This window comes from Schistocerca gregaria, chromosome 3 (genome assembly GCF_023897955.1).
Source record: "Schistocerca gregaria isolate iqSchGreg1 chromosome 3, iqSchGreg1.2, whole genome shotgun sequence".
Lineage (NCBI taxonomy): Eukaryota > Metazoa > Arthropoda > Insecta > Orthoptera > Acrididae > Schistocerca > Schistocerca gregaria.
In genome coordinates, this window is record NC_064922.1 from 314,474,042 (window position 1) to 314,501,814 (window position 27,773).

General features: G+C 53.9%; 51 non-coding genes across 51 annotated transcripts; all 51 read left to right on the plus strand.

Annotated features, from left to right (window-relative positions):
- The first annotated feature begins 421 nt into the window (after positions 1-421).
- Positions 422-503, plus strand: Trnal-uag (transfer RNA leucine (anticodon UAG)). Its single transcript has one exon. It is a non-coding gene; the product is annotated as a tRNA-Leu (tRNA).
- Positions 504-947: 444 nt separating this feature from the next.
- Trnae-cuc (transfer RNA glutamic acid (anticodon CUC)) lies at positions 948-1,019 on the plus strand. The gene has a single exon. It is a non-coding gene; the product is annotated as a tRNA-Glu (tRNA).
- A 374-nt stretch (positions 1,020-1,393) lies between these two features.
- Trnah-gug (transfer RNA histidin (anticodon GUG)) lies at positions 1,394-1,465 on the plus strand. Its single transcript has one exon. It is a non-coding gene; the product is annotated as a tRNA-His (tRNA).
- Positions 1,466-2,054: 589 nt separating this feature from the next.
- Positions 2,055-2,136, plus strand: Trnal-uag (transfer RNA leucine (anticodon UAG)). Its single transcript has one exon. It is a non-coding gene; the product is annotated as a tRNA-Leu (tRNA).
- A 444-nt stretch (positions 2,137-2,580) lies between these two features.
- Trnae-cuc (transfer RNA glutamic acid (anticodon CUC)) lies at positions 2,581-2,652 on the plus strand. The gene has a single exon. It is a non-coding gene; the product is annotated as a tRNA-Glu (tRNA).
- A 374-nt stretch (positions 2,653-3,026) lies between these two features.
- Positions 3,027-3,098, plus strand: Trnah-gug (transfer RNA histidin (anticodon GUG)). The gene has a single exon. It is a non-coding gene; the product is annotated as a tRNA-His (tRNA).
- A 589-nt stretch (positions 3,099-3,687) lies between these two features.
- Trnal-uag (transfer RNA leucine (anticodon UAG)) lies at positions 3,688-3,769 on the plus strand. The gene has a single exon. It is a non-coding gene; the product is annotated as a tRNA-Leu (tRNA).
- Positions 3,770-4,213: 444 nt separating this feature from the next.
- Positions 4,214-4,285, plus strand: Trnae-cuc (transfer RNA glutamic acid (anticodon CUC)). The gene has a single exon. It is a non-coding gene; the product is annotated as a tRNA-Glu (tRNA).
- A 374-nt stretch (positions 4,286-4,659) lies between these two features.
- On the plus strand, positions 4,660-4,731 carry Trnah-gug (transfer RNA histidin (anticodon GUG)). Its single transcript has one exon. It is a non-coding gene; the product is annotated as a tRNA-His (tRNA).
- Positions 4,732-5,320: 589 nt separating this feature from the next.
- Trnal-uag (transfer RNA leucine (anticodon UAG)) lies at positions 5,321-5,402 on the plus strand. Its single transcript has one exon. It is a non-coding gene; the product is annotated as a tRNA-Leu (tRNA).
- A 444-nt stretch (positions 5,403-5,846) lies between these two features.
- Trnae-cuc (transfer RNA glutamic acid (anticodon CUC)) lies at positions 5,847-5,918 on the plus strand. Its single transcript has one exon. It is a non-coding gene; the product is annotated as a tRNA-Glu (tRNA).
- A 374-nt stretch (positions 5,919-6,292) lies between these two features.
- On the plus strand, positions 6,293-6,364 carry Trnah-gug (transfer RNA histidin (anticodon GUG)). The gene has a single exon. It is a non-coding gene; the product is annotated as a tRNA-His (tRNA).
- Positions 6,365-6,953: 589 nt separating this feature from the next.
- Positions 6,954-7,035, plus strand: Trnal-uag (transfer RNA leucine (anticodon UAG)). The gene has a single exon. It is a non-coding gene; the product is annotated as a tRNA-Leu (tRNA).
- Positions 7,036-7,479: 444 nt separating this feature from the next.
- On the plus strand, positions 7,480-7,551 carry Trnae-cuc (transfer RNA glutamic acid (anticodon CUC)). The gene has a single exon. It is a non-coding gene; the product is annotated as a tRNA-Glu (tRNA).
- Positions 7,552-7,925: 374 nt separating this feature from the next.
- Positions 7,926-7,997, plus strand: Trnah-gug (transfer RNA histidin (anticodon GUG)). The gene has a single exon. It is a non-coding gene; the product is annotated as a tRNA-His (tRNA).
- Positions 7,998-8,586: 589 nt separating this feature from the next.
- Trnal-uag (transfer RNA leucine (anticodon UAG)) lies at positions 8,587-8,668 on the plus strand. Its single transcript has one exon. It is a non-coding gene; the product is annotated as a tRNA-Leu (tRNA).
- A 444-nt stretch (positions 8,669-9,112) lies between these two features.
- Trnae-cuc (transfer RNA glutamic acid (anticodon CUC)) lies at positions 9,113-9,184 on the plus strand. The gene has a single exon. It is a non-coding gene; the product is annotated as a tRNA-Glu (tRNA).
- Positions 9,185-9,558: 374 nt separating this feature from the next.
- Trnah-gug (transfer RNA histidin (anticodon GUG)) lies at positions 9,559-9,630 on the plus strand. The gene has a single exon. It is a non-coding gene; the product is annotated as a tRNA-His (tRNA).
- A 589-nt stretch (positions 9,631-10,219) lies between these two features.
- On the plus strand, positions 10,220-10,301 carry Trnal-uag (transfer RNA leucine (anticodon UAG)). Its single transcript has one exon. It is a non-coding gene; the product is annotated as a tRNA-Leu (tRNA).
- Positions 10,302-10,745: 444 nt separating this feature from the next.
- Positions 10,746-10,817, plus strand: Trnae-cuc (transfer RNA glutamic acid (anticodon CUC)). The gene has a single exon. It is a non-coding gene; the product is annotated as a tRNA-Glu (tRNA).
- A 374-nt stretch (positions 10,818-11,191) lies between these two features.
- Trnah-gug (transfer RNA histidin (anticodon GUG)) lies at positions 11,192-11,263 on the plus strand. The gene has a single exon. It is a non-coding gene; the product is annotated as a tRNA-His (tRNA).
- A 589-nt stretch (positions 11,264-11,852) lies between these two features.
- Positions 11,853-11,934, plus strand: Trnal-uag (transfer RNA leucine (anticodon UAG)). The gene has a single exon. It is a non-coding gene; the product is annotated as a tRNA-Leu (tRNA).
- Positions 11,935-12,378: 444 nt separating this feature from the next.
- On the plus strand, positions 12,379-12,450 carry Trnae-cuc (transfer RNA glutamic acid (anticodon CUC)). The gene has a single exon. It is a non-coding gene; the product is annotated as a tRNA-Glu (tRNA).
- A 374-nt stretch (positions 12,451-12,824) lies between these two features.
- Positions 12,825-12,896, plus strand: Trnah-gug (transfer RNA histidin (anticodon GUG)). Its single transcript has one exon. It is a non-coding gene; the product is annotated as a tRNA-His (tRNA).
- Positions 12,897-13,485: 589 nt separating this feature from the next.
- Positions 13,486-13,567, plus strand: Trnal-uag (transfer RNA leucine (anticodon UAG)). Its single transcript has one exon. It is a non-coding gene; the product is annotated as a tRNA-Leu (tRNA).
- A 444-nt stretch (positions 13,568-14,011) lies between these two features.
- Positions 14,012-14,083, plus strand: Trnae-cuc (transfer RNA glutamic acid (anticodon CUC)). Its single transcript has one exon. It is a non-coding gene; the product is annotated as a tRNA-Glu (tRNA).
- Positions 14,084-14,457: 374 nt separating this feature from the next.
- Positions 14,458-14,529, plus strand: Trnah-gug (transfer RNA histidin (anticodon GUG)). Its single transcript has one exon. It is a non-coding gene; the product is annotated as a tRNA-His (tRNA).
- A 589-nt stretch (positions 14,530-15,118) lies between these two features.
- Positions 15,119-15,200, plus strand: Trnal-uag (transfer RNA leucine (anticodon UAG)). Its single transcript has one exon. It is a non-coding gene; the product is annotated as a tRNA-Leu (tRNA).
- Positions 15,201-15,644: 444 nt separating this feature from the next.
- Positions 15,645-15,716, plus strand: Trnae-cuc (transfer RNA glutamic acid (anticodon CUC)). The gene has a single exon. It is a non-coding gene; the product is annotated as a tRNA-Glu (tRNA).
- A 374-nt stretch (positions 15,717-16,090) lies between these two features.
- On the plus strand, positions 16,091-16,162 carry Trnah-gug (transfer RNA histidin (anticodon GUG)). The gene has a single exon. It is a non-coding gene; the product is annotated as a tRNA-His (tRNA).
- A 589-nt stretch (positions 16,163-16,751) lies between these two features.
- On the plus strand, positions 16,752-16,833 carry Trnal-uag (transfer RNA leucine (anticodon UAG)). The gene has a single exon. It is a non-coding gene; the product is annotated as a tRNA-Leu (tRNA).
- Positions 16,834-17,277: 444 nt separating this feature from the next.
- On the plus strand, positions 17,278-17,349 carry Trnae-cuc (transfer RNA glutamic acid (anticodon CUC)). The gene has a single exon. It is a non-coding gene; the product is annotated as a tRNA-Glu (tRNA).
- A 374-nt stretch (positions 17,350-17,723) lies between these two features.
- Positions 17,724-17,795, plus strand: Trnah-gug (transfer RNA histidin (anticodon GUG)). Its single transcript has one exon. It is a non-coding gene; the product is annotated as a tRNA-His (tRNA).
- A 589-nt stretch (positions 17,796-18,384) lies between these two features.
- Positions 18,385-18,466, plus strand: Trnal-uag (transfer RNA leucine (anticodon UAG)). The gene has a single exon. It is a non-coding gene; the product is annotated as a tRNA-Leu (tRNA).
- Positions 18,467-18,910: 444 nt separating this feature from the next.
- On the plus strand, positions 18,911-18,982 carry Trnae-cuc (transfer RNA glutamic acid (anticodon CUC)). Its single transcript has one exon. It is a non-coding gene; the product is annotated as a tRNA-Glu (tRNA).
- A 374-nt stretch (positions 18,983-19,356) lies between these two features.
- Positions 19,357-19,428, plus strand: Trnah-gug (transfer RNA histidin (anticodon GUG)). The gene has a single exon. It is a non-coding gene; the product is annotated as a tRNA-His (tRNA).
- A 589-nt stretch (positions 19,429-20,017) lies between these two features.
- Positions 20,018-20,099, plus strand: Trnal-uag (transfer RNA leucine (anticodon UAG)). The gene has a single exon. It is a non-coding gene; the product is annotated as a tRNA-Leu (tRNA).
- Positions 20,100-20,543: 444 nt separating this feature from the next.
- Positions 20,544-20,615, plus strand: Trnae-cuc (transfer RNA glutamic acid (anticodon CUC)). Its single transcript has one exon. It is a non-coding gene; the product is annotated as a tRNA-Glu (tRNA).
- Positions 20,616-20,989: 374 nt separating this feature from the next.
- On the plus strand, positions 20,990-21,061 carry Trnah-gug (transfer RNA histidin (anticodon GUG)). Its single transcript has one exon. It is a non-coding gene; the product is annotated as a tRNA-His (tRNA).
- A 589-nt stretch (positions 21,062-21,650) lies between these two features.
- Trnal-uag (transfer RNA leucine (anticodon UAG)) lies at positions 21,651-21,732 on the plus strand. Its single transcript has one exon. It is a non-coding gene; the product is annotated as a tRNA-Leu (tRNA).
- Positions 21,733-22,176: 444 nt separating this feature from the next.
- Trnae-cuc (transfer RNA glutamic acid (anticodon CUC)) lies at positions 22,177-22,248 on the plus strand. The gene has a single exon. It is a non-coding gene; the product is annotated as a tRNA-Glu (tRNA).
- A 374-nt stretch (positions 22,249-22,622) lies between these two features.
- Positions 22,623-22,694, plus strand: Trnah-gug (transfer RNA histidin (anticodon GUG)). The gene has a single exon. It is a non-coding gene; the product is annotated as a tRNA-His (tRNA).
- Positions 22,695-23,283: 589 nt separating this feature from the next.
- Trnal-uag (transfer RNA leucine (anticodon UAG)) lies at positions 23,284-23,365 on the plus strand. The gene has a single exon. It is a non-coding gene; the product is annotated as a tRNA-Leu (tRNA).
- A 444-nt stretch (positions 23,366-23,809) lies between these two features.
- Positions 23,810-23,881, plus strand: Trnae-cuc (transfer RNA glutamic acid (anticodon CUC)). The gene has a single exon. It is a non-coding gene; the product is annotated as a tRNA-Glu (tRNA).
- Positions 23,882-24,255: 374 nt separating this feature from the next.
- Trnah-gug (transfer RNA histidin (anticodon GUG)) lies at positions 24,256-24,327 on the plus strand. Its single transcript has one exon. It is a non-coding gene; the product is annotated as a tRNA-His (tRNA).
- Positions 24,328-24,916: 589 nt separating this feature from the next.
- On the plus strand, positions 24,917-24,998 carry Trnal-uag (transfer RNA leucine (anticodon UAG)). Its single transcript has one exon. It is a non-coding gene; the product is annotated as a tRNA-Leu (tRNA).
- A 444-nt stretch (positions 24,999-25,442) lies between these two features.
- Trnae-cuc (transfer RNA glutamic acid (anticodon CUC)) lies at positions 25,443-25,514 on the plus strand. Its single transcript has one exon. It is a non-coding gene; the product is annotated as a tRNA-Glu (tRNA).
- A 374-nt stretch (positions 25,515-25,888) lies between these two features.
- Positions 25,889-25,960, plus strand: Trnah-gug (transfer RNA histidin (anticodon GUG)). The gene has a single exon. It is a non-coding gene; the product is annotated as a tRNA-His (tRNA).
- Positions 25,961-26,549: 589 nt separating this feature from the next.
- Trnal-uag (transfer RNA leucine (anticodon UAG)) lies at positions 26,550-26,631 on the plus strand. The gene has a single exon. It is a non-coding gene; the product is annotated as a tRNA-Leu (tRNA).
- A 444-nt stretch (positions 26,632-27,075) lies between these two features.
- On the plus strand, positions 27,076-27,147 carry Trnae-cuc (transfer RNA glutamic acid (anticodon CUC)). Its single transcript has one exon. It is a non-coding gene; the product is annotated as a tRNA-Glu (tRNA).
- A 374-nt stretch (positions 27,148-27,521) lies between these two features.
- Positions 27,522-27,593, plus strand: Trnah-gug (transfer RNA histidin (anticodon GUG)). The gene has a single exon. It is a non-coding gene; the product is annotated as a tRNA-His (tRNA).
- Positions 27,594-27,773: the final 180 nt, after the last annotated feature.

Genomic DNA, 27,773 nt, shown 5'->3' on the forward strand with positions numbered 1-27,773 from the left:
CTCTGTAGTCGAAAAGGGCAGTGGTTTGAGGTGCGACGGATTGGATGAACAGCGGAGCAGGAAGCTGTGGCGTGCACCGTTTCTACAAATGCTAGGAACACTGGGGCCGAAGGTAGCGCAGGTAGCGTGGCCGAGCGATCTAAGGCGCTTGTTTTAGGCACCAGTCTCTTCGGACGCGTGCGTTCGAAACCTGGTCACGGCACGAAAACGTCTCTTGATGCTGTCGCCTTAACTACGACAGCTTCAGACAAGTGGCGCCGCTACCACACGGCGGGCACGGCATTTTCTTGTTGTGGATGGCCTAAAGAGACGCTTCCAATGGGAGAGCAGAGGAAATACATGTTACAGCGATTGCCGAGATATTTCAATTCGAAGTGATCTTTGTAGTACTAAGGAAACGTATTGTCGTCGGCGCTATAACGGTAACGTGGCCGAGCGGTCTAAGGCGCTGGTTTTAGGCACCAGTCTCTTCGGAGGCGTGGGTTCGAATCCCACCGTTGCCAATTTTGACGTCTCATTTTTGTGCCGTTGCTGTGTGTTGTCGTGGGCTAGGACGCAGCTCCTGTGTCGCGCGTGTTGTGTAGGTAGAGTGGCCTAGCGGTCTAAGGCGCTGGTTTTAGGCACCAGTCACTTCGGAAGCGTGGGTTCCAACCCCACAGCTGCTAAACGTGTAATGTTTCCTGCGTCGAAGACAGCTGCACCCACTGCCCGCAAAGGAAACAGCACAACAAGGCGTGAGCGTCTGCTTCGTGAATTGTCGTAGAACAGTACGTGGAGCAACGACAGGATTTGTAGGCGCCTTTTGCTCTCGTCACTGCTGGCGTTCGTCTCCATGAAATGCGTCCACAGGATGCCGTTCTATAACGTGAAAGAGTGTATTTCTTACAGTTGTCGTCAGTTAATCGTGGCTGGTTGCTGCGTTCGCAGGAAGAGCACTGGCGTCGTTATCCGGTGTAGTCTAGTGGCTAGGATACCTGGCTCTCACCCAGGAGGCCCGGGTTCGATTCCCGGTACCGGAAACGTGAGTTTTTGTTGCTCCTCTAATGCGACTTGTCTCGACTTTGCTCGACTGACGCTACGCTGACGCGTGCACAAAGCTGCGTTAAGTATGATTCGCGGCTGCACCTGACGGCGAGAGAGATGCGGCGTCTATTCACTTGTTATCGAGCCACATACCCATAGTCAAGAGGCTTGGAGGACTGCAAGACACTGCCAGGGAGGTGAATGTAGCTAACCACTCTAGTTAGTGTCCTGACAGCGCAGGCACGTTCATTTACTCGTATACACGTGATGGAGACCGTGTCTGACACTGCTGTGGCGTACACCTTGGCCTAGGCTTTGCTGTGTATCGCCACTTGCACTCCAGCCAGCTGCCTCCGTGGGCGCGTGCGTGGCCGTGATCGTCTAGTGGTTAGGACATTGCGTTGTGGCCGCAATAACCCAGGTTCGAATCCTGGTCACGGCAATTTTGAAAGTTTTGCCTTGCTACCGTTGCAGTGACGATAGTGCACGAGTACTCGAAATCACAGTGCTTTCTTGATTTTTCACTCGTGTTCCGCAGTCCGCAGTTTGTACTACCACTTCATCGCCAACACGTAATGCCGGCGGCCGTGAGGCGCAGACGTCCGCTGCTCTCTGTAGTCGAAAAGGGCAGTGGTTTGAGGTGCGACGGATTGGATGAACAGCGGAGCAGGAAGCTGTGGCGTGCACCGTTTCTACAAATGCTAGGAACACTGGGGCCGAAGGTAGCGCAGGTAGCGTGGCCGAGCGATCTAAGGCGCTTGTTTTAGGCACCAGTCTCTTCGGACGCGTGCGTTCGAAACCTGGTCACGGCACGAAAACGTCTCTTGATGCTGTCGCCTTAACTACGACAGCTTCAGACAAGTGGCGCCGCTACCACACGGCGGGCACGGCATTTTCTTGTTGTGGATGGCCTAAAGAGACGCTTCCAATGGGAGAGCAGAGGAAATACATGTTACAGCGATTGCCGAGATATTTCAATTCGAAGTGATCTTTGTAGTACTAAGGAAACGTATTGTCGTCGGCGCTATAACGGTAACGTGGCCGAGCGGTCTAAGGCGCTGGTTTTAGGCACCAGTCTCTTCGGAGGCGTGGGTTCGAATCCCACCGTTGCCAATTTTGACGTCTCATTTTTGTGCCGTTGCTGTGTGTTGTCGTGGGCTAGGACGCAGCTCCTGTGTCGCGCGTGTTGTGTAGGTAGAGTGGCCTAGCGGTCTAAGGCGCTGGTTTTAGGCACCAGTCACTTCGGAAGCGTGGGTTCCAACCCCACAGCTGCTAAACGTGTAATGTTTCCTGCGTCGAAGACAGCTGCACCCACTGCCCGCAAAGGAAACAGCACAACAAGGCGTGAGCGTCTGCTTCGTGAATTGTCGTAGAACAGTACGTGGAGCAACGACAGGATTTGTAGGCGCCTTTTGCTCTCGTCACTGCTGGCGTTCGTCTCCATGAAATGCGTCCAGAGGATGCCGTTCTATAACGTGAAAGAGTGTATTTCTTACAGTTGTCGTCAGTTAATCGTGGCTGGTTGCTGCGTTCGCAGGAAGAGCACTGGCGTCGTTATCCGGTGTAGTCTAGTGGCTAGGATACCTGGCTCTCACCCAGGAGGCCCGGGTTCGATTCCCGGTACCGGAAACGTGAGTTTTTGTTGCTCCTCTAATGCGACTTGTCTCGACTTTGCTCGACTGACGCTACGCTGACGCGTGCACAAAGCTGCGTTAAGTATGATTCGCGGCTGCACCTGACGGCGAGAGAGATGCGGCGTCTATTCACTTGTTATCGAGCCACATACCCATAGTCAAGAGGCTTGGAGGACTGCAAGACACTGCCAGGGAGGTGAATGTAGCTAACCACTCTAGTTAGTGTCCTGACAGCGCAGGCACGTTCATTTACTCGTATACACGTGATGGAGACCGTGTCTGACACTGCTGTGGCGTACACCTTGGCCTAGGCTTTGCTGTGTATCGCCACTTGCACTCCAGCCAGCTGCCTCCGTGGGCGCGTGCGTGGCCGTGATCGTCTAGTGGTTAGGACATTGCGTTGTGGCCGCAATAACCCAGGTTCGAATCCTGGTCACGGCAATTTTGAAAGTTTTGCCTTGCTACCGTTGCAGTGACGATAGTGCACGAGTACTCGAAATCACAGTGCTTTCTTGATTTTTCACTCGTGTTCCGCAGTCCGCAGTTTGTACTACCACTTCATCGCCAACACGTAATGCCGGCGGCCGTGAGGCGCAGACGTCCGCTGCTCTCTGTAGTCGAAAAGGGCAGTGGTTTGAGGTGCGACGGATTGGATGAACAGCGGAGCAGGAAGCTGTGGCGTGCACCGTTTCTACAAATGCTAGGAACACTGGGGCCGAAGGTAGCGCAGGTAGCGTGGCCGAGCGATCTAAGGCGCTTGTTTTAGGCACCAGTCTCTTCGGACGCGTGCGTTCGAAACCTGGTCACGGCACGAAAACGTCTCTTGATGCTGTCGCCTTAACTACGACAGCTTCAGACAAGTGGCGCCGCTACCACACGGCGGGCACGGCATTTTCTTGTTGTGGATGGCCTAAAGAGACGCTTCCAATGGGAGAGCAGAGGAAATACATGTTACAGCGATTGCCGAGATATTTCAATTCGAAGTGATCTTTGTAGTACTAAGGAAACGTATTGTCGTCGGCGCTATAACGGTAACGTGGCCGAGCGGTCTAAGGCGCTGGTTTTAGGCACCAGTCTCTTCGGAGGCGTGGGTTCGAATCCCACCGTTGCCAATTTTGACGTCTCATTTTTGTGCCGTTGCTGTGTGTTGTCGTGGGCTAGGACGCAGCTCCTGTGTCGCGCGTGTTGTGTAGGTAGAGTGGCCTAGCGGTCTAAGGCGCTGGTTTTAGGCACCAGTCACTTCGGAAGCGTGGGTTCCAACCCCACAGCTGCTAAACGTGTAATGTTTCCTGCGTCGAAGACAGCTGCACCCACTGCCCGCAAAGGAAACAGCACAACAAGGCGTGAGCGTCTGCTTCGTGAATTGTCGTAGAACAGTACGTGGAGCAACGACAGGATTTGTAGGCGCCTTTTGCTCTCGTCACTGCTGGCGTTCGTCTCCATGAAATGCGTCCACAGGATGCCGTTCTATAACGTGAAAGAGTGTATTTCTTACAGTTGTCGTCAGTTAATCGTGGCTGGTTGCTGCGTTCGCAGGAAGAGCACTGGCGTCGTTATCCGGTGTAGTCTAGTGGCTAGGATACCTGGCTCTCACCCAGGAGGCCCGAATTCGATTCCCGGTACCGGAAACGTGAGTTTTTGTTGCTCCTCTAATGCGACTTGTCTCGACTTTGCTCGACTGACGCTACGCTGACGCGTGCACAAAGCTGCGTTAAGTATGATTCGCGGCTGCACCTGACGGCGAGAGAGATGCGGCGTCTATTCACTTGTTATCGAGCCACATACCCATAGTCAAGAGGCTTGGAGGACTGCAAGACACTGCCAGGGAGGTGAATGTAGCTAACCACTCTAGTTAGTGTCCTGACAGCGCAGGCACGTTCATTTACTCGTATACACGTGATGGAGACCGTGTCTGACACTGCTGTGGCGTACACCTTGGCCTAGGCTTTGCTGTGTATCGCCACTTGCACTCCAGCCAGCTGCCTCCGTGGGCGCGTGCGTGGCCGTGATCGTCTAGTGGTTAGGACATTGCGTTGTGGCCGCAATAACCCAGGTTCGAATCCTGGTCACGGCAATTTTGAAAGTTTTGCCTTGCTACCGTTGCAGTGACGATAGTGCACGAGTACTCGAAATCACAGTGCTTTCTTGATTTTTCACTCGTGTTCCGCAGTCCGCAGTTTGTACTACCACTTCATCGCCAACACGTAATGCCGGCGGCCGTGAGGCGCAGACGTCCGCTGCTCTCTGTAGTCGAAAAGGGCAGTGGTTTGAGGTGCGACGGATTGGATGAACAGCGGAGCAGGAAGCTGTGGCGTGCACCGTTTCTACAAATGCTAGGAACACTGGGGCCGAAGGTAGCGCAGGTAGCGTGGCCGAGCGATCTAAGGCGCTTGTTTTAGGCACCAGTCTCTTCGGACGCGTGCGTTCGAAACCTGGTCACGGCACGAAAACGTCTCTTGATGCTGTCGCCTTAACTACGACAGCTTCAGACAAGTGGCGCCGCTACCACACGGCGGGCACGGCATTTTCTTGTTGTGGATGGCCTAAAGAGACGCTTCCAATGGGAGAGCAGAGGAAATACATGTTACAGCGATTGCCGAGATATTTCAATTCGAAGTGATCTTTGTAGTACTAAGGAAACGTATTGTCGTCGGCGCTATAACGGTAACGTGGCCGAGCGGTCTAAGGCGCTGGTTTTAGGCACCAGTGTCTTCGGAGGCGTGGGTTCGAATCCCACCGTTGCCAATTTTGACGTCTCATTTTTGTGCCGTTGCTGTGTGTTGTCGTGGGCTAGGACGCAGCTCCTGTGTCGCGCGTGTTGTGTAGGTAGAGTGGCCGAGCGGTCTAAGGCGCTGGTTTTAGGCACCAGTCACTTCGGAAGCGTGGGTTCCAACCCCACAGCTGCTAAACGTGTAATGTTTCCTGCGTCGAAGACAGCTGCACCCACTGCCCGCAAAGGAAACAGCACAACAAGGCGTGAGCGTCTGCTTCGTGAATTGTCGTAGAACAGTACGTGGAGCAACGACAGGATTTGTAGGCGCCTTTTGCTCTCGTCACTGCTGGCGTTCGTCTCCATGAAATGCGTCCAGAGGATGCCGTTCTATAACGTGAAAGAGTGTATTTCTTACAGTTGTCGTCAGTTAATCGTGGCTGGTTGCTGCGTTCGCAGGAAGAGCACTGGCGTCGTTATCCGGTGTAGTCTAGTGGCTAGGATACCTGGCTCTCACCCAGGAGGCCCGGGTTCGATTCCCGGTACCGGAAACGTGAGTTTTTGTTGCTCCTCTAATGCGACTTGTCTCGACTTTGCTCGACTGACGCTACGCTGACGCGTGCACAAAGCTGCGTTAAGTATGATTCGCGGCTGCACCTGACGGCGAGAGAGATGCGGCGTCTATTCACTTGTTATCGAGCCACATACCCATAGTCAAGAGGCTTGGAGGACTGCAAGACACTGCCAGGGAGGTGAATGTAGCTAACCACTCTAGTTAGTGTCCTGACAGCGCAGGCACGTTCATTTACTCGTATACACGTGATGGAGACCGTGTCTGACACTGCTGTGGCGTACACCTTGGCCTAGGCTTTGCTGTGTATCGCCACTTGCACTCCAGCCAGCTGCCTCCGTGGGCGCGTGCGTGGCCGTGATCGTCTAGTGGTTAGGACATTGCGTTGTGGCCGCAATAACCCAGGTTCGAATCCTGGTCACGGCAATTTTGAAAGTTTTGCCTTGCTACCGTTGCAGTGACGATAGTGCACGAGTACTCGAAATCACAGTGCTTTCTTGATTTTTCACTCGTGTTCCGCAGTCCGCAGTTTGTACTACCACTTCATCGCCAACACGTAATGCCGGCGGCCGTGAGGCGCAGACGTCCGCTGCTCTCTGTAGTCGAAAAGGGCAGTGGTTTGAGGTGCGACGGATTGGATGAACAGCGGAGCAGGAAGCTGTGGCGTGCACCGTTTCTACAAATGCTAGGAACACTGGGGCCGAAGGTAGCGCAGGTAGCGTGGCCGAGCGATCTAAGGCGCTTGTTTTAGGCACCAGTCTCTTCGGACGCGTGCGTTCGAAACCTGGTCACGGCACGAAAACGTCTCTTGATGCTGTCGCCTTAACTACGACAGCTTCAGACAAGTGGCGCCGCTACCACACGGCGGGCACGGCATTTTCTTGTTGTGGATGGCCTAAAGAGACGCTTCCAATGGGAGAGCAGAGGAAATACATGTTACAGCGATTGCCGAGATATTTCAATTCGAAGTGATCTTTGTAGTACTAAGGAAACGTATTGTCGTCGTCGCTATAACGGTAACGTGGCCGAGCGGTCTAAGGCGCTGGTTTTAGGCACCAGTGTCTTCGGAGGCGTGGGTTCGAATCCCACCGTTGCCAATTTTGACGTCTCATTTTTGTGCCGTTGCTGTGTGTTGTCGTGGGCTAGGACGCAGCTCCTGTGTCGCGCGTGTTGTGTAGGTAGAGTGGCCTAGCGGTCTAAGGCGCTGGTTTTAGGCACCAGTCACTTCGGAAGCGTGGGTTCCAACCCCACAGCTGCTAAACGTGTAATGTTTCCTGCGTCGAAGACAGCTGCACCCACTGCCCGCAAAGGAAACAGCACAACAAGGCGTGAGCGTCTGCTTCGTGAATTGTCGTAGAACAGTACGTGGAGCAACGACAGGATTTGTAGGCGCCTTTTGCTCTCGTCACTGCTGGCGTTCGTCTCCATGAAATGCGTCCACAGGATGCCGTTCTATAACGTGAAAGAGTGTATTTCTTACAGTTGTCGTCAGTTAATCGTGGCTGGTTGCTGCGTTCGCAGGAAGAGCACTGGCGTCGTTATCCGGTGTAGTCTAGTGGCTAGGATACCTGGCTCTCACCCAGGAGGCCCGGGTTCGATTCCCGGTACCGGAAACGTGAGTTTTTGTTGCTCCTCTAATGCGACTTGTCTCGACTTTGCTCGACTGACGCTACGCTGACGCGTGCACAAAGCTGCGTTAAGTATGATTCGCGGCTGCACCTGACGGCGAGAGAGATGCGGCGTCTATTCACTTGTTATCGAGCCACATACCCATAGTCAAGAGGCTTGGAGGACTGCAAGACACTGCCAGGGAGGTGAATGTAGCTAACCACTCTAGTTAGTGTCCTGACAGCGCAGGCACGTTCATTTACTCGTATACACGTGATGGAGACCGTGTCTGACACTGCTGTGGCGTACACCTTGGCCTAGGCTTTGCTGTGTATCGCCACTTGCACTCCAGCCAGCTGCCTCCGTGGGCGCGTGCGTGGCCGTGATCGTCTAGTGGTTAGGACATTGCGTTGTGGCCGCAATAACCCAGGTTCGAATCCTGGTCACGGCAATTTTGAAAGTTTTGCCTTGCTACCGTTTCAGTGACGATAGTGCACGAGTACTCGAAATCACAGTGCTTTCTTGATTTTTCACTCGTGTTCCGCAGTCCGCAGTTTGTACTACCACTTCATCGCCAACACGTAATGCCGGCGGCCGTGAGGCGCAGACGTCCGCTGCTCTCTGTAGTCGAAAAGGGCAGTGGTTTGAGGTGCGACGGATTGGATGAACAGCGGAGCAGGAAGCTGTGGCGTGCACCGTTTCTACAAATGCTAGGAACACTGGGGCCGAAGGTAGCGCAGGTAGCGTGGCCGAGCGATCTAAGGCGCTTGTTTTAGGCACCAGTCTCTTCGGACGCGTGCGTTCGAAACCTGGTCACGGCACGAAAACGTCTCTTGATGCTGTCGCCTTAACTACGACAGCTTCAGACAAGTGGCGCCGCTACCACACGGCGGGCACGGCATTTTCTTGTTGTGGATGGCCTAAAGAGACGCTTCCAATGGGAGAGCAGAGGAAATACATGTTACAGCGATTGCCGAGATATTTCAATTCGAAGTGATCTTTGTAGTACTAAGGAAACGTATTGTCGTCGGCGCTATAACGGTAACGTGGCCGAGCGGTCTAAGGCGCTGGTTTTAGGCACCAGTGTCTTCGGAGGCGTGGGTTCGAATCCCACCGTTGCCAATTTTGACGTCTCATTTTTGTGCCGTTGCTGTGTGTTGTCGTGGGCTAGGACGCAGCTCCTGTGTCGCGCGTGTTGTGTAGGTAGAGTGGCCTAGCGGTCTAAGGCGCTGGTTTTAGGCACCAGTCACTTCGGAAGCGTGGGTTCCAACCCCACAGCTGCTAAACGTGTAATGTTTCCTGCGTCGAAGACAGCTGCACCCACTGCCCGCAAAGGAAACAGCACAACAAGGCGTGAGCGTCTGCTTCGTGAATTGTCGTAGAACAGTACGTGGAGCAACGACAGGATTTGTAGGCGCCTTTTGCTCTCGTCACTGCTGGCGTTCGTCTCCATGAAATGCGTCCACAGGATGCCGTTCTATAACGTGAAAGAGTGTATTTCTTACAGTTGTCGTCAGTTAATCGTGGCTGGTTGCTGCGTTCGCAGGAAGAGCACTGGCGTCGTTATCCGGTGTAGTCTAGTGGCTAGGATACCTGGCTCTCACCCAGGAGGCCCGGGTTCGATTCCCGGTACCGGAAACGTGAGTTTTTGTTGCTCCTCTAATGCGACTTGTCTCGACTTTGCTCGACTGACGCTACGCTGACGCGTGCACAAAGCTGCGTTAAGTATGATTCGCGGCTGCACCTGACGGCGAGAGAGATGCGGCGTCTATTCACTTGTTATCGAGCCACATACCCATAGTCAAGAGGCTTGGAGGACTGCAAGACACTGCCAGGGAGGTGAATGTAGCTAACCACTCTAGTTAGTGTCCTGACAGCGCAGGCACGTTCATTTACTCGTATACACGTGATGGAGACCGTGTCTGACACTGCTGTGGCGTACACCTTGGCCTAGGCTTTGCTGTGTATCGCCACTTGCACTCCAGCCAGCTGCCTCCGTGGGCGCGTGCGTGGCCGTGATCGTCTAGTGGTTAGGACATTGCGTTGTGGCCGCAATAACCCAGGTTCGAATCCTGGTCACGGCAATTTTGAAAGTTTTGCCTTGCTACCGTTGCAGTGACGATAGTGCACGAGTACTCGAAATCACAGTGCTTTCTTGATTTTTCACTCGTGTTCCGCAGTCCGCAGTTTGTACTACCACTTCATCGCCAACACGTAATGCCGGCGGCCGTGAGGCGCAGACGTCCGCTGCTCTCTGTAGTCGAAAAGGGCAGTGGTTTGAGGTGCGACGGATTGGATGAACAGCGGAGCAGGAAGCTGTGGCGTGCACCGTTTCTACAAATGCTAGGAACACTGGGGCCGAAGGTAGCGCAGGTAGCGTGGCCGAGCGATCTAAGGCGCTTGTTTTAGGCACCAGTCTCTTCGGACGCGTGCGTTCGAAACCTGGTCACGGCACGAAAACGTCTCTTGATGCTGTCGCCTTAACTACGACAGCTTCAGACAAGTGGCGCCGCTACCACACGGCGGGCACGGCATTTTCTTGTTGTGGATGGCCTAAAGAGACGCTTCCAATGGGAGAGCAGAGGAAATACATGTTACAGCGATTGCCGAGATATTTCAATTCGAAGTGATCTTTGTAGTACTAAGGAAACGTATTGTCGTCGGCGCTATAACGGTAACGTGGCCGAGCGGTCTAAGGCGCTGGTTTTAGGCACCAGTGTCTTCGGAGGCGTGGGTTCGAATCCCACCGTTGCCAATTTTGACGTCTCATTTTTGTGCCGTTGCTGTGTGTTGTCGTGGGCTAGGACGCAGCTCCTGTGTCGCGCGTGTTGTGTAGGTAGAGTGGCCTAGCGGTCTAAGGCGCTGGTTTTAGGCACCAGTCACTTCGGAAGCGTGGGTTCCAACCCCACAGCTGCTAAACGTGTAATGTTTCCTGCGTCGAAGACAGCTGCACCCACTGCCCGCAAAGGAAACAGCACAACAAGGCGTGAGCGTCTGCTTCGTGAATTGTCGTAGAACAGTACGTGGAGCAACGACAGGATTTGTAGGCGCCTTTTGCTCTCGTCACTGCTGGCGTTCGTCTCCATGAAATGCGTCCACAGGATGCCGTTCTATAACGTGAAAGAGTGTATTTCTTACAGTTGTCGTCAGTTAATCGTGGCTGGTTGCTGCGTTCGCAGGAAGAGCACTGGCGTCGTTATCCGGTGTAGTCTAGTGGCTAGGATACCTGGCTCTCACCCAGGAGGCCCGGGTTCGATTCCCGGTACCGGAAACGTGAGTTTTTGTTGCTCCTCTAATGCGACTTGTCTCGACTTTGCTCGACTGACGCTACGCTGACGCGTGCACAAAGCTGCGTTAAGTATGATTCGCGGCTGCACCTGACGGCGAGAGAGATGCGGCGTCTATTCACTTGTTATCGAGCCACATACCCATAGTCAAGAGGCTTGGAGGACTGCAAGACACTGCCAGGGAGGTGAATGTAGCTAACCACTCTAGTTAGTGTCCTGACAGCGCAGGCACGTTCATTTACTCGTATACACGTGATGGAGACCGTGTCTGACACTGCTGTGGCGTACACCTTGGCCTAGGCTTTGCTGTGTATCGCCACTTGCACTCCAGCCAGCTGCCTCCGTGGGCGCGTGCGTGGCCGTGATCGTCTAGTGGTTAGGACATTGCGTTGTGGCCGCAATAACCCAGGTTCGAATCCTGGTCACGGCAATTTTGAAAGTTTTGCCTTGCTACCGTTGCAGTGACGATAGTGCACGAGTACTCGAAATCACAGTGCTTTCTTGATTTTTCACTCGTGTTCCGCAGTCCGAAGTTTGTACTACCACTTCATCGCCAACACGTAATGCCGGCGGCCGTGAGGCGCAGACGTCCGCTGCTCTCTGTAGTCGAAAAGGGCAGTGGTTTGAGGTGCGACGGATTGGATGAACAGCGGAGCAGGAAGCTGTGGCGTGCACCGTTTCTACAAATGCTAGGAACACTGGGGCCGAAGGTAGCGCAGGTAGCGTGGCCGAGCGATCTAAGGCGCTTGTTTTAGGCACCAGTCTCTTCGGACGCGTGCGTTCGAAACCTGGTCACGGCACGAAAACGTCTCTTGATGCTGTCGCCTTAACTACGACAGCTTCAGACAAGTGGCGCCGCTACCACACGGCGGGCACGGCATTTTCTTGTTGTGGATGGCCTAAAGAGACGCTTCCAATGGGAGAGCAGAGGAAATACATGTTACAGCGATTGCCGAGATATTTCAATTCGAAGTGATCTTTGTAGTACTAAGGAAACGTATTGTCGTCGGCGCTATAACGGTAACGTGGCCGAGCGGTCTAAGGCGCTGGTTTTAGGCACCAGTGTCTTCGGAGGCGTGGGTTCGAATCCCACCGTTGCCAATTTTGACGTCTCATTTTTGTGCCGTTGCTGTGTGTTGTCGTGGGCTAGGACGCAGCTCCTGTGTCGCGCGTGTTGTGTAGGTAGAGTGGCCTAGCGGTCTAAGGCGCTGGTTTTAGGCACCAGTCACTTCGGAAGCGTGGGTTCCAACCCCACAGCTGCTAAACGTGTAATGTTTCCTGCGTCGAAGACAGCTGCACCCACTGCCCGCAAAGGAAACAGCACAACAAGGCGTGAGCGTCTGCTTCGTGAATTGTCGTAGAACAGTACGTGGAGCAACGACAGGATTTGTAGGCGCCTTTTGCTCTCGTCACTGCTGGCGTTCGTCTCCATGAAATGCGTCCACAGGATGCCGTTCTATAACGTGAAAGAGTGTATTTCTTACAGTTGTCGTCAGTTAATCGTGGCTGGTTGCTGCGTTCGCAGGAAGAGCACTGGCGTCGTTATCCGGTGTAGTCTAGTGGCTAGGATACCTGGCTCTCACCCAGGAGGCCCGGGTTCGATTCCCGGTACCGGAAACGTGAGTTTTTGTTGCTCCTCTAATGCGACTTGTCTCGACTTTGCTCGACTGACGCTACGCTGACGCGTGCACAAAGCTGCGTTAAGTATGATTCGCGGCTGCACCTGACGGCGAGAGAGATGCGGCGTCTATTCACTTGTTATCGAGCCACATACCCATAGTCAAGAGGCTTGGAGGACTGCAAGACACTGCCAGGGAGGTGAATGTAGCTAACCACTCTAGTTAGTGTCCTGACAGCGCAGGCACGTTCATTTACTCGTATACACGTGATGGAGACCGTGTCTGACACTGCTGTGGCGTACACCTTGGCCTAGGCTTTGCTGTGTATCGCCACTTGCACTCCAGCCAGCTGCCTCCGTGGGCGCGTGCGTGGCCGTGATCGTCTAGTGGTTAGGACATTGCGTTGTGGCCGCAATAACCCAGGTTCGAATCCTGGTCACGGCAATTTTGAAAGTTTTGCCTTGCTACCGTTGCAGTGACGATAGTGCACGAGTACTCGAAATCACAGTGCTTTCTTGATTTTTCACTCGTGTTCCGCAGTCCGAAGTTTGTACTACCACTTCATCGCCAACACGTAATGCCGGCGGCCGTGAGGCGCAGACGTCCGCTGCTCTCTGTAGTCGAAAAGGGCAGTGGTTTGAGGTGCGACGGATTGGATGAACAGCGGAGCAGGAAGCTGTGGCGTGCACCGTTTCTACAAATGCTAGGAACAGTGGGGCCGAAGGTAGCGCAGGTAGCGTGGCCGAGCGATCTAAGGCGCTTGTTTTAGGCACCAGTCTCTTCGGACGCGTGCGTTCGAAACCTGGTCACGGCACGAAAACGTCTCTTGATGCTGTCGCCTTAACTACGACAGCTTCAGACAAGTGGCGCCGCTACCACACGGCGGGCACGGCATTTTCTTGTTGTGGATGGCCTAAAGAGACGCTTCCAATGGGAGAGCAGAGGAAATACATGTTACAGCGATTGCCGAGATATTTCAATTCGAAGTGATCTTTGTAGTACTAAGGAAACGTATTGTCGTCGGCGCTATAACGGTAACGTGGCCGAGCGGTCTAAGGCGCTGGTTTTAGGCACCAGTGTCTTCGGAGGCGTGGGTTCGAATCCCACCGTTGCCAATTTTGACGTCTCATTTTTGTGCCGTTGCTGTGTGTTGTCGTGGGCTAGGACGCAGCTCCTGTGTCGCGCGTGTTGTGTAGGTAGAGTGGCCTAGCGGTCTAAGGCGCTGGTTTTAGGCACCAGTCACTTCGGAAGCGTGGGTTCCAACCCCACAGCTGCTAAACGTGTAATGTTTCCTGCGTCGAAGACAGCTGCACCCACTGCCCGCAAAGGAAACAGCACAACAAGGCGTGAGCGTCTGCTTCGTGAATTGTCGTAGAACAGTACGTGGAGCAACGACAGGATTTGTAGGCGCCTTTTGCTCTCGTCACTGCTGGCGTTCGTCTCCATGAAATGCGTCCACAGGATGCCGTTCTATAACGTGAAAGAGTGTATTTCTTACAGTTGTCGTCAGTTAATCGTGGCTGGTTGCTGCGTTCGCAGGAAGAGCACTGGCGTCGTTATCCGGTGTAGTCTAGTGGCTAGGATACCTGGCTCTCACCCAGGAGGCCCGGGTTCGATTCCCGGTACCGGAAACGTGAGTTTTTGTTGCTCCTCTAATGCGACTTGTCTCGACTTTGCTCGACTGACGCTACGCTGACGCGTGCACAAAGCTGCGTTAAGTATGATTCGCGGCTGCACCTGACGGCGAGAGAGATGCGGCGTCTATTCACTTGTTATCGAGCCACATACCCATAGTCAAGAGGCTTGGAGGACTGCAAGACACTGCCAGGGAGGTGAATGTAGCTAACCACTCTAGTTAGTGTCCTGACAGCGCAGGCACGTTCATTTACTCGTATACACGTGATGGAGACCGTGTCTGACACTGCTGTGGCGTACACCTTGGCCTAGGCTTTGCTGTGTATCGCCACTTGCACTCCAGCCAGCTGCCTCCGTGGGCGCGTGCGTGGCCGTGATCGTCTAGTGGTTAGGACATTGCGTTGTGGCCGCAATAACCCAGGTTCGAATCCTGGTCACGGCAATTTTGAAAGTTTTGCCTTGCTACCGTTGCAGTGACGATAGTGCACGAGTACTCGAAATCACAGTGCTTTCTTGATTTTTCACTCGTGTTCCGCAGTCCGAAGTTTGTACTACCACTTCATCGCCAACACGTAATGCCGGCGGCCGTGAGGCGCAGACGTCCGCTGCTCTCTGTAGTCGAAAAGGGCAGTGGTTTGAGGTGCGACGGATTGGATGAACAGCGGAGCAGGAAGCTGTGGCGTGCACCGTTTCTACAAATGCTAGGAACACTGGGGCCGAAGGTAGCGCAGGTAGCGTGGCCGAGCGATCTAAGGCGCTTGTTTTAGGCACCAGTCTCTTCGGACGCGTGCGTTCGAAACCTGGTCACGGCACGAAAACGTCTCTTGATGCTGTCGCCTTAACTACGACAGCTTCAGACAAGTGGCGCCGCTACCACACGGCGGGCACGGCATTTTCTTGTTGTGGATGGCCTAAAGAGACGCTTCCAATGGGAGAGCAGAGGAAATACATGTTACAGCGATTGCCGAGATATTTCAATTCGAAGTGATCTTTGTAGTACTAAGGAAACGTATTGTCGTCGGCGCTATAACGGTAACGTGGCCGAGCGGTCTAAGGCGCTGGTTTTAGGCACCAGTGTCTTCGGAGGCGTGGGTTCGAATCCCACCGTTGCCAATTTTGACGTCTCATTTTTGTGCCGTTGCTGTGTGTTGTCGTGGGCTAGGACGCAGCTCCTGTGTCGCGCGTGTTGTGTAGGTAGAGTGGCCTAGCGGTCTAAGGCGCTGGTTTTAGGCACCAGTCACTTCGGAAGCGTGGGTTCCAACCCCACAGCTGCTAAACGTGTAATGTTTCCTGCGTCGAAGACAGCTGCACCCACTGCCCGCAAAGGAAACAGCACAACAAGGCGTGAGCGTCTGCTTCGTGAATTGTCGTAGAACAGTACGTGGAGCAACGACAGGATTTGTAGGCGCCTTTTGCTCTCGTCACTGCTGGCGTTCGTCTCCATGAAATGCGTCCACAGGATGCCGTTCTATAACGTGAAAGAGTGTATTTCTTACAGTTGTCGTCAGTTAATCGTGGCTGGTTGCTGCGTTCGCAGGAAGAGCACTGGCGTCGTTATCCGGTGTAGTCTAGTGGCTAGGATACCTGGCTCTCACCCAGGAGGCCCGGGTTCGATTCCCGGTACCGGAAACGTGAGTTTTTGTTGCTCCTCTAATGCGACTTGTCTCGACTTTGCTCGACTGACGCTACGCTGACGCGTGCACAAAGCTGCGTTAAGTATGATTCGCGGCTGCACCTGACGGCGAGAGAGATGCGGCGTCTATTCACTTGTTATCGAGCCACATACCCATAGTCAAGAGGCTTGGAGGACTGCAAGACACTGCCAGGGAGGTGAATGTAGCTAACCACTCTAGTTAGTGTCCTGACAGCGCAGGCACGTTCATTTACTCGTATACACGTGATGGAGACCGTGTCTGACACTGCTGTGGCGTACACCTTGGCCTAGGCTTTGCTGTGTATCGCCACTTGCACTCCAGCCAGCTGCCTCCGTGGGCGCGTGCGTGGCCGTGATCGTCTAGTGGTTAGGACATTGCGTTGTGGCCGCAATAACCCAGGTTCGAATCCTGGTCACGGCAATTTTGAAAGTTTTGCCTTGCTACCGTTGCAGTGACGATAGTGCACGAGTACTCGAAATCACAGTGCTTTCTTGATTTTTCACTCGTGTTCCGCAGTCCGCAGTTTGTACTACCACTTCATCGCCAACACGTAATGCCGGCGGCCGTGAGGCGCAGACGTCCGCTGCTCTCTGTAGTCGAAAAGGGCAGTGGTTTGAGGTGCGACGGATTGGATGAACAGCGGAGCAGGAAGCTGTGGCGTGCACCGTTTCTACAAATGCTAGGAACACTGGGGCCGAAGGTAGCGCAGGTAGCGTGGCCGAGCGATCTAAGGCGCTTGTTTTAGGCACCAGTCTCTTCGGACGCGTGCGTTCGAAACCTGGTCACGGCACGAAAACGTCTCTTGATGCTGTCGCCTTAACTACGACAGCTTCAGACAAGTGGCGCCGCTACCACACGGCGGGCACGGCATTTTCTTGTTGTGGATGGCCTAAAGAGACGCTTCCAATGGGAGAGCAGAGGAAATACATGTTACAGCGATTGCCGAGATATTTCAATTCGAAGTGATCTTTGTAGTACTAAGGAAACGTATTGTCGTCGGCGCTATAACGGTAACGTGGCCGAGCGGTCTAAGGCGCTGGTTTTAGGCACCAGTGTCTTCGGAGGCGTGGGTTCGAATCCCACCGTTGCCAATTTTGACGTCTCATTTTTGTGCCGTTGCTGTGTGTTGTCGTGGGCTAGGACGCAGCTCCTGTGTCGCGCGTGTTGTGTAGGTAGAGTGGCCTAGCGGTCTAAGGCGCTGGTTTTAGGCACCAGTCACTTCGGAAGCGTGGGTTCCAACCCCACAGCTGCTAAACGTGTAATGTTTCCTGCGTCGAAGACAGCTGCACCCACTGCCCGCAAAGGAAACAGCACAACAAGGCGTGAGCGTCTGCTTCGTGAATTGTCGTAGAACAGTACGTGGAGCAACGACAGGATTTGTAGGCGCCTTTTGCTCTCGTCACTGCTGGCGTTCGTCTCCATGAAATGCGTCCACAGGATGCCGTTCTATAACGTGAAAGAGTGTATTTCTTACAGTTGTCGTCAGTTAATCGTGGCTGGTTGCTGCGTTCGCAGGAAGAGCACTGGCGTCGTTATCCGGTGTAGTCTAGTGGCTAGGATACCTGGCTCTCACCCAGGAGGCCCGGGTTCGATTCCCGGTACCGGAAACGTGAGTTTTTGTTGCTCCTCTAATGCGACTTGTCTCGACTTTGCTCGACTGACGCTACGCTGACGCGTGCACAAAGCTGCGTTAAGTATGATTCGCGGCTGCACCTGACGGCGAGAGAGATGCGGCGTCTATTCACTTGTTATCGAGCCACATACCCATAGTCAAGAGGCTTGGAGGACTGCAAGACACTGCCAGGGAGGTGAATGTAGCTAACCACTCTAGTTAGTGTCCTGACAGCGCAGGCACGTTCATTTACTCGTATACACGTGATGGAGACCGTGTCTGACACTGCTGTGGCGTACACCTTGGCCTAGGCTTTGCTGTGTATCGCCACTTGCACTCCAGCCAGCTGCCTCCGTGGGCGCGTGCGTGGCCGTGATCGTCTAGTGGTTAGGACATTGCGTTGTGGCCGCAATAACCCAGGTTCGAATCCTGGTCACGGCAATTTTGAAAGTTTTGCCTTGCTACCGTTGCAGTGACGATAGTGCACGAGTACTCGAAATCACAGTGCTTTCTTGATTTTTCACTCGTGTTCCGCAGTCCGCAGTTTGTACTACCACTTCATCGCCAACACGTAATGCCGGCGGCCGTGAGGCGCAGACGTCCGCTGCTCTCTGTAGTCGAAAAGGGCAGTGGTTTGAGGTGCGACGGATTGGATGAACAGCGGAGCAGGAAGCTGTGGCGTGCACCGTTTCTACAAATGCTAGGAACACTGGGGCCGAAGGTAGCGCAGGTAGCGTGGCCGAGCGATCTAAGGCGCTTGTTTTAGGCACCAGTCTCTTCGGACGCGTGCGTTCGAAACCTGGTCACGGCACGAAAACGTCTCTTGATGCTGTCGCCTTAACTACGACAGCTTCAGACAAGTGGCGCCGCTACCACACGGCGGGCACGGCATTTTCTTGTTGTGGATGGCCTAAAGAGACGCTTCCAATGGGAGAGCAGAGGAAATACATGTTACAGCGATTGCCGAGATATTTCAATTCGAAGTGATCTTTGTAGTACTAAGGAAACGTATTGTCGTCGGCGCTGTAACGGTAACGTGGCCGAGCGGTCTAAGGCGCTGGTTTTAGGCACCAGTGTCTTCGGAGGCGTGGGTTCGAATCCCACCGTTGCCAATTTTGACGTCTCATTTTTGTGCCGTTGCTGTGTGTTGTCGTGGGCTAGGACGCAGCTCCTGTGTCGCGCGTGTTGTGTAGGTAGAGTGGCCTAGCGGTCTAAGGCGCTGGTTTTAGGCACCAGTCACTTCGGAAGCGTGGGTTCCAACCCCACAGCTGCTAAACGTGTAATGTTTCCTGCGTCGAAGACAGCTGCACCCACTGCCCGCAAAGGAAACAGCACAACAAGGCGTGAGCGTCTGCTTCGTGAATTGTCGTAGAACAGTACGTGGAGCAACGACAGGATTTGTAGGCGCCTTTTGCTCTCGTCACTGCTGGCGTTCGTCTCCATGAAATGCGTCCACAGGATGCCGTTCTATAACGTGAAAGAGTGTATTTCTTACAGTTGTCGTCAGTTAATCGTGGCTGGTTGCTGCGTTCGCAGGAAGAGCACTGGCGTCGTTATCCGGTGTAGTCTAGTGGCTAGGATACCTGGCTCTCACCCAGGAGGCCCGGGTTCGATTCCCGGTACCGGAAACGTGAGTTTTTGTTGCTCCTCTAATGCGACTTGTCTCGACTTTGCTCGACTGACGCTACGCTGACGCGTGCACAAAGCTGCGTTAAGTATGATTCGCGGCTGCACCTGACGGCGAGAGAGATGCGGCGTCTATTCACTTGTTATCGAGCCACATACCCATAGTCAAGAGGCTTGGAGGACTGCAAGACACTGCCAGGGAGGTGAATGTAGCTAACCACTCTAGTTAGTGTCCTGACAGCGCAGGCACGTTCATTTACTCGTATACACGTGATGGAGACCGTGTCTGACACTGCTGTGGCGTACACCTTGGCCTAGGCTTTGCTGTGTATCGCCACTTGCACTCCAGCCAGCTGCCTCCGTGGGCGCGTGCGTGGCCGTGATCGTCTAGTGGTTAGGACATTGCGTTGTGGCCGCAATAACCCAGGTTCGAATCCTGGTCACGGCAATTTTGAAAGTTTTACCTTGCTACCGTTGCAGTGACGATAGTGCACGAGTACTCGAAATCACAGTGCTTTCTTGATTTTTCACTCGTGTTCCGCAGTCCGCAGTTTGTACTACCACTTCATCGCCAACACGTAATGCCGGCGGCCGTGAGGCGCAGACGTCCGCTGCTCTCTGTAGTCGAAAAGGGCAGTGGTTTGAGGTGCGACGGATTGGATGAACAGCGGAGCAGGAAGCTGTGGCGTGCACCGTTTCTACAAATGCTAGGAACACTGTGGCCGAAGGTAGCGCAGGTAGCGTGGCCGAGCGATCTAAGGCGCTTGTTTTAGGCACCAGTCTCTTCGGACGCGTGCGTTCGAAACCTGGTCACGGCACGAAAACGTCTCTTGATGCTGTCGCCTTAACTACGACAGCTTCAGACAAGTGGCGCCGCTACCACACGGCGGGCACGGCATTTTCTTGTTGTGGATGGCCTAAAGAGACGCTTCCAATGGGAGAGCAGAGGAAATACATGTTACAGCGATTGCCGAGATATTTCAATTCGAAGTGATCTTTGTAGTACTAAGGAAACGTATTGTCGTCGGCGCTATAACGGTAACGTGGCCGAGCGGTCTAAGGCGCTGGTTTTAGGCACCAGTGTCTTCGGAGGCGTGGGTTCGAATCCCACCGTTGCCAATTTTGACGTCTCATTTTTGTGCCGTTGCTGTGTGTTGTCGTGGGCTAGGACGCAGCTCCTGTGTCGCGCGTGTTGTGTAGGTAGAGTGGCCTAGCGGTCTAAGGCGCTGGTTTTAGGCACCAGTCACTTCGGAAGCGTGGGTTCCAACCCCACAGCTGCTAAACGTGTAATGTTTCCTGCGTCGAAGACAGCTGCACCCACTGCCCGCAAAGGAAACAGCACAACAAGGCGTGAGCGTCTGCTTCGTGAATTGTCGTAGAACAGTACGTGGAGCAACGACAGGATTTGTAGGCGCCTTTTGCTCTCGTCACTGCTGGCGTTCGTCTCCATGAAATGCGTCCACAGGATGCCGTTCTATAACGTGAAAGAGTGTATTTCTTACAGTTGTCGTCAGTTAATCGTGGCTGGTTGCTGCGTTCGCAGGAAGAGCACTGGCGTCGTTATCCGGTGTAGTCTAGTGGCTAGGATACCTGGCTCTCACCCAGGAGGCCCGGGTTCGATTCCCGGTACCGGAAACGTGAGTTTTTGTTGCTCCTCTAATGCGACTTGTCTCGACTTTGCTCGACTGACGCTACGCTGACGCGTGCACAAAGCTGCGTTAAGTATGATTCGCGGCTGCACCTGACGGCGAGAGAGATGCGGCGTCTATTCACTTGTTATCGAGCCACATACCCATAGTCAAGAGGCTTGGAGGACTGCAAGACACTGCCAGGGAGGTGAATGTAGCTAACCACTCTAGTTAGTGTCCTGACAGCGCAGGCACGTTCATTTACTCGTATACACGTGATGGAGACCGCGTCTGACACTGCTGTGGCGTACACCTTGGCCTAGGCTTTGCTGTGTATCGCCACTTGCACTCCAGCCAGCTGCCTCCGTGGGCGCGTGCGTGGCCGTGATCGTCTAGTGGTTAGGACATTGCGTTGTGGCCGCAATAACCCAGGTTCGAATCCTGGTCACGGCAATTTTGAAAGTTTTGCCTTGCTACCGTTGCAGTGACGATAGTGCACGAGTACTCGAAATCACAGTGCTTTCTTGATTTTTCACTCGTGTTCCGCAGTCCGCAGTTTGTACTACCACTTCATCGCCAACACGTAATGCCGGCGGCCGTGAGGCGCAGACGTCCGCTGCTCTCTGTAGTCGAAAAGGGCAGTGGTTTGAGGTGCGACGGATTGGATGAACAGCGGAGCAGGAAGCTGTGGCGTGCACCGTTTCTACAAATGCTAGGAACACTGGGGCCGAAGGTAGCGCAGGTAGCGTGGCCGAGCGATCTAAGGCGCTTGTTTTAGGCACCAGTCTCTTCGGACGCGTGCGTTCGAAACCTGGTCACGGCACGAAAACGTCTCTTGATGCTGTCGCCTTAACTACGACAGCTTCAGACAAGTGGCGCCGCTACCACACGGCGGGCACGGCATTTTCTTGTTGTGGATGGCCTAAAGAGACGCTTCCAATGGGAGAGCAGAGGAAATACATGTTACAGCGATTGCCGAGATATTTCAATTCGAAGTGATCTTTGTAGTACTAAGGAAACGTATTGTCGTCGGCGCTATAACGGTAACGTGGCCGAGCGGTCTAAGGCGCTGGTTTTAGGCACCAGTGTCTTCGGAGGCGTGGGTTCGAATCCCACCGTTGCCAATTTTGACGTCTCATTTTTGTGCCGTTGCTGTGTGTTGTCGTGGGCTAGGACGCAGCTCCTGTGTCGCGCGTGTTGTGTAGGTAGAGTGGCCTAGCGGTCTAAGGCGCTGGTTTTAGGCACCAGTCACTTCGGAAGCGTGGGTTCCAACCCCACAGCTGCTAAACGTGTAATGTTTCCTGCGTCGAAGACAGCTGCACCCACTGCCCGCAAAGGAAACAGCACAACAAGGCGTGAGCGTCTGCTTCGTGAATTGTCGTAGAACAGTACGTGGAGCAACGACAGGATTTGTAGGCGCCTTTTGCTCTCGTCACTGCTGGCGTTCGTCTCCATGAAATGCGTCCACAGGATGCCGTTCTATAACGTGAAAGAGTGTATTTCTTACAGTTGTCGTCAGTTAATCGTGGCTGGTTGCTGCGTTCGCAGGAAGAGCACGGGCGTCGTTATCCGGTGTAGTCTAGTGGCTAGGATACCTGGCTCTCACCCAGGAGGCCCGGGTTCGATTCCCGGTACCGGAAACGTGAGTTTTTGTTGCTCCTCTAATGCGACTTGTCTCGACTTTGCTCGACTGACGCTACGCTGACGCGTGCACAAAGCTGCGTTAAGTATGATTCGCGGCTGCACCTGACGGCGAGAGAGATGCGGCGTCTATTCACTTGTTATCGAGCCACATACCCATAGTCAAGAGGCTTGGAGGACTGCAAGACACTGCCAGGGAGGTGAATGTAGCTAACCACTCTAGTTAGTGTCCTGACAGCGCAGGCACGTTCATTTACTCGTATACACGTGATGGAGACCGTGTCTGACACTGCTGTGGCGTACACCTTGGCCTAGGCTTTGCTGTGTATCGCCACTTGCACTCCAGCCAGCTGCCTCCGTGGGCGCGTGCGTGGCCGTGATCGTCTAGTGGTTAGGACATTGCGTTGTGGCCGCAATAACCCAGGTTCGAATCCTGGTCACGGCAATTTTGAAAGTTTTGCCTTGCTACCGTTGCAGTGACGATAGTGCACGAGTACTCGAAATCACAGTGCTTTCTTGATTTTTCACTCGTGTTCCGCAGTCCGCAGTTTGTACTACCACTTCATCGCCAACACGTAATGCCGGCGGCCGTGAGGCGCAGACGTCCGCTGCTCTCTGTAGTCGAAAAGGGCAGTGGTTTGAGGTGCGACGGATTGGATGAACAGCGGAGCAGGAAGCTGTGGCGTGCACCGTTTCTACAAATGCTAGGAACACTGTGGCCGAAGGTAGCGCAGGTAGCGTGGCCGAGCGATCTAAGGCGCTTGTTTTAGGCACCAGTCTCTTCGGACGCGTGCGTTCGAAACCTGGTCACGGCACGAAAACGTCTCTTGATGCTGTCGCCTTAACTACGACAGCTTCAGACAAGTGGCGCCGCTACCACACGGCGGGCACGGCATTTTCTTGTTGTGGATGGCCTAAAGAGACGCTTCCAATGGGAGAGCAGAGGAAATACATGTTACAGCGATTGCCGAGATATTTCAATTCGAAGTGATCTTTGTAGTACTAAGGAAACGTATTGTCGTCGGCGCTATAACGGTAACGTGGCCGAGCGGTCTAAGGCGCTGGTTTTAGGCACCAGTGTCTTCGGAGGCGTGGGTTCGAATCCCACCGTTGCCAATTTTGACGTCTCATTTTTGTGCCGTTGCTGTGTGTTGTCGTGGGCTAGGACGCAGCTCCTGTGTCGCGCGTGTTGTGTAGGTAGAGTGGCCTAGCGGTCTAAGGCGCTGGTTTTAGGCACCAGTCACTTCGGAAGCGTGGGTTCCAACCCCACAGCTGCTAAACGTGTAATGTTTCCTGCGTCGAAGACAGCTGCACCCACTGCCCGCAAAGGAAACAGCACAACAAGGCGTGAGCGTCTGCTTCGTGAATTGTCGTAGAACAGTACGTGGAGCAACGACAGGATTTGTAGGCGCCTTTTGCTCTCGTCACTGCTGGCGTTCGTCTCCATGAAATGCGTCCACAGGATGCCGTTCTATAACGTGAAAGAGTGTATTTCTTACAGTTGTCGTCAGTTAATCGTGGCTGGTTGCTGCGTTCGCAGGAAGAGCACGGGCGTCGTTATCCGGTGTAGTCTAGTGGCTAGGATACCTGGCTCTCACCCAGGAGGCCCGGGTTCGATTCCCGGTACCGGAAACGTGAGTTTTTGTTGCTCCTCTTATGCGACTTGTCCCGACTTTGCTCGACTGACGCTACGCTGACGCGTGCACAAAGCTGCGTTAAGTATGATTCGCGGCTGCACCTGACGGCGAGAGAGATGCGGCGTCTATTCACTTGTTATCGAGCCACATACCCATAGTCAAGAGGCTTGGAGGACTGCAAGACACTGCCAGGGAGGTGAATGTAGCTAACCACTCTAGTTAGTGTCCTGACAGCGCAGGCACGTTCATTTACTCGTATACACGTGATGGAGACCGTGTCTGACACTGCTGTGGCGTACACCTTGGCCTAGGCTTTGCTGTGTATCGCCACTTGCACTCCAGCCAGCTGCCTCCGTGGGCGCGTGCGTGGCCGTGATCGTCTAGTGGTTAGGACATTGCGTTGTGGCCGCAATAACCCAGGTTCGAATCCTGGTCACGGCAATTTTGAAAGTTTTGCCTTGCTACCGTTGCAGTGACGATAGTGCACGAGTACTCGAAATCACAGTGCTTTCTTGATTTTTCACTCGTGTTCCGCAGTCCGCAGTTTGTACTACCACTTCATCGCCAACACGTAATGCCGGCGGCCGTGAGGCGCAGACGTCCGCTGCTCTCTGTAGTCGAAAAGGGCAGTGGTTTGAGGTGCGACGGATTGGATGAACAGCGGAGCAGGAAGCTGTGGCGTGCACCGTTTCTACAAATGCTAGGAACACTGGGGCCGAAGGTAGCGCAGGTAGCGTGGCCGAGCGATCTAAGGCGCTTGTTTTAGGCACCAGTCTCTTCGGACGCGTGCGTTCGAAACCTGGTCACGGCACGAAAACGTCTCTTGATGCTGTCGCCTTAACTACGACAGCTTCAGACAAGTGGCGCCGCTACCACACGGCGGGCACGGCATTTTCTTGTTGTGGATGGCCTAAAGAGACGCTTCCAATGGGAGAGCAGAGGAAATACATGTTACAGCGATTGCCGAGATATTTCAATTCGAAGTGATCTTTGTAGTACTAAGGAAACGTATTGTCGTCGGCGCTATAACGGTAACGTGGCCGAGCGGTCTAAGGCGCTGGTTTTAGGCACCAGTGTCTTCGGAGGCGTGGGTTCGAATCCCACCGTTGCCAATTTTGACGTCTCATTTTTGTGCCGTTGCTGTGTGTTGTCGTGGGCTAGGACGCAGCTCCTGTGTCGCGCGTGTTGTGTAGGTAGAGTGGCCGAGCGGTCTAAGGCGCTGGTTTTAGGCACCAGTCACTTCGGAAGCGTGGGTTCCAACCCCACAGCTGCTAAACGTGTAATGTTTCCTGCGTCGAAGACAGCTGCACCCACTGCCCGCAAAGGAAACAGCACAACAAGGCGTGAGCGTCTGCTTCGTGAATTGTCGTAGAACAGTACGTGGAGCAACGACAGGATTTGTAGGCGCCTTTTGCTCTCGTCACTGCTGGCGTTCGTCTCCATGAAATGCGTCCACAGGATGCCGTTCTATAACGTGAAAGAGTGTATTTCTTACAGTTGTCGTCAGTTAATCGTGGCTGGTTGCTGCGTTCGCAGGAAGAGCACTGGCGTCGTTATCCGGTGTAGTCTAGTGGCTAGGATACCTGGCTCTCACCCAGGAGGCCCGGGTTCGATTCCCGGTACCGGAAACGTGAGTTTTTGTTGCTCCTCTAATGCGACTTGTCTCGACTTTGCTCGACTGACGCTACGCTGACGCGTGCACAAAGCTGCGTTAAGTATGATTCGCGGCTGCACCTGACGGCGAGAGAGATGCGGCGTCTATTCACTTGTTATCGAGCCACATACCCATAGTCAAGAGGCTTGGAGGACTGCAAGACACTGCCAGGGAGGTGAATGTAGCTAACCACTCTAGTTAGTGTCCTGACAGCGCAGGCACGTTCATTTACTCGTATACACGTGATGGAGACCGTGTCTGACACTGCTGTGGCGTACACCTTGGCCTAGGCTTTGCTGTGTATCGCCACTTGCACTCCAGCCAGCTGCCTCCGTGGGCGCGTGCGTGGCCGTGATCGTCTAGTGGTTAGGACATTGCGTTGTGGCCGCAATAACCCAGGTTCGAATCCTGGTCACGGCAATTTTGAAAGTTTTGCCTTGCTACCGTTGCAGTGACGATAGTGCACGAGTACTCGAAATCACAGTGCTTTCTTGATTTTTCACTCGTGTTCCGCAGTCCGCAGTTTGTACTACCACTTCATCGCCAACACGTAATGCCGGCGGCCGTGAGGCGCAGACGTCCGCTGCTCTCTGTAGTCGAAAAGGGCAGTGGTTTGAGGTGCGACGGATTGGATGAACAGCGGAGCAGGAAGCTGTGGCGTGCACCGTTTCTACAAATGCTAGGAACACTGGGGCCGAAGGTAGCGCAGGTAGCGTGGCCGAGCGATCTAAGGCGCTTGTTTTAGGCACCAGTCTCTTCGGACGCGTGCGTTCGAAACCTGGTCACGGCACGAAAACGTCTCTTGATGCTGTCGCCTTAACTACGACAGCTTCAGACAAGTGGCGCCGCTACCACACGGCGGGCACGGCATTTTCTTGTTGTGGATGGCCTAAAGAGACGCTTCCAATGGGAGAGCAGAGGAAATACATGTTACAGCGATTGCCGAGATATTTCAATTCGAAGTGATCTTTGTAGTACTAAGGAAACGTATTGTCGTCGGCGCTATAACGGTAACGTGGCCGAGCGGTCTAAGGCGCTGGTTTTAGGCACCAGTGTCTTCGGAGGCGTGGGTTCGAATCCCACCGTTGCCAATTTTGACGTCTCATTTTTGTGCCGTTGCTGTGTGTTGTCGTGGGCTAGGACGCAGCTCCTGTGTCGCGCGTGTTGTGTAGGTAGAGTGGCCTAGCGGTCTAAGGCGCTGGTTTTAGGCACCAGTCACTTCGGAAGCGTGGGTTCCAACCCCACAGCTGCTAAACGTGTAATGTTTCCTGCGTCGAAGACAGCTGCACCCACTGCCCGCAAAGGAAACAGCACAACAAGGCGTGAGCGTCTGCTTCGTGAATTGTCGTAGAACAGTACGTGGAGCAACGACAGGATTTGTAGGCGCCTTTTGCTCTCGTCACTGCTGGCGTTCGTCTCCATGAAATGCGTCCACAGGATGCCGTTCTATAACGTGAAAGAGTGTATTTCTTACAGTTGTCGTCAGTTAATCGTGGCTGCTTGCTGCGTTCGCAGGAAGAGCACTGGCGTCGTTATCCGGTGTAGTCTAGTGGCTAGGATACCTGGCTCTCACCCAGGAGGCCCGGGTTCGATTCCCGGTACCGGAAACGTGAGTTTTTGTTGCTCCTCTAATGCGACTTGTCTCGACTTTGCTCGACTGACGCTACGCTGACGCGTGCACAAAGCTGCGTTAAGTATGATTCGCGGCTGCACCTGACGGCGAGAGAGATGCGGCGTCTATTCACTTGTTATCGAGCCACATACCCATAGTCAAGAGGCTTGGAGGACTGCAAGACACTGCCAGGGAGGTGAATGTAGCTAACCACTCTAGTTAGTGTCCTGACAGCGCAGGCACGTTCATTTACTCGTATACACGTGATGGAGACCGTGTCTGACACTGCTGTGGCGTACACCTTGGCCTAGGCTTTGCTGTGTATCGCCACTTGCACTCCAGCCAGCTGCCTCCGTGGGCGCGTGCGTGGCCGTGATCGTCTAGTGGTTAGGACATTGCGTTGTGGCCGCAATAACCCAGGTTCGAATCCTGGTCACGGCAATTTTGAAAGTTTTGCCTTGCTACCGTTGCAGTGACGATAGTGCACGAGTACTCGAAATCACAGTGCTTTCTTGATTTTTCACTCGTGTTCCGCAGTCCGCAGTTTGTACTACCACTTCATCGCCAACACGTAATGCCGGCGGCCGTGAGGCGCAGACGTCCGCTGCTCTCTGTAGTCGA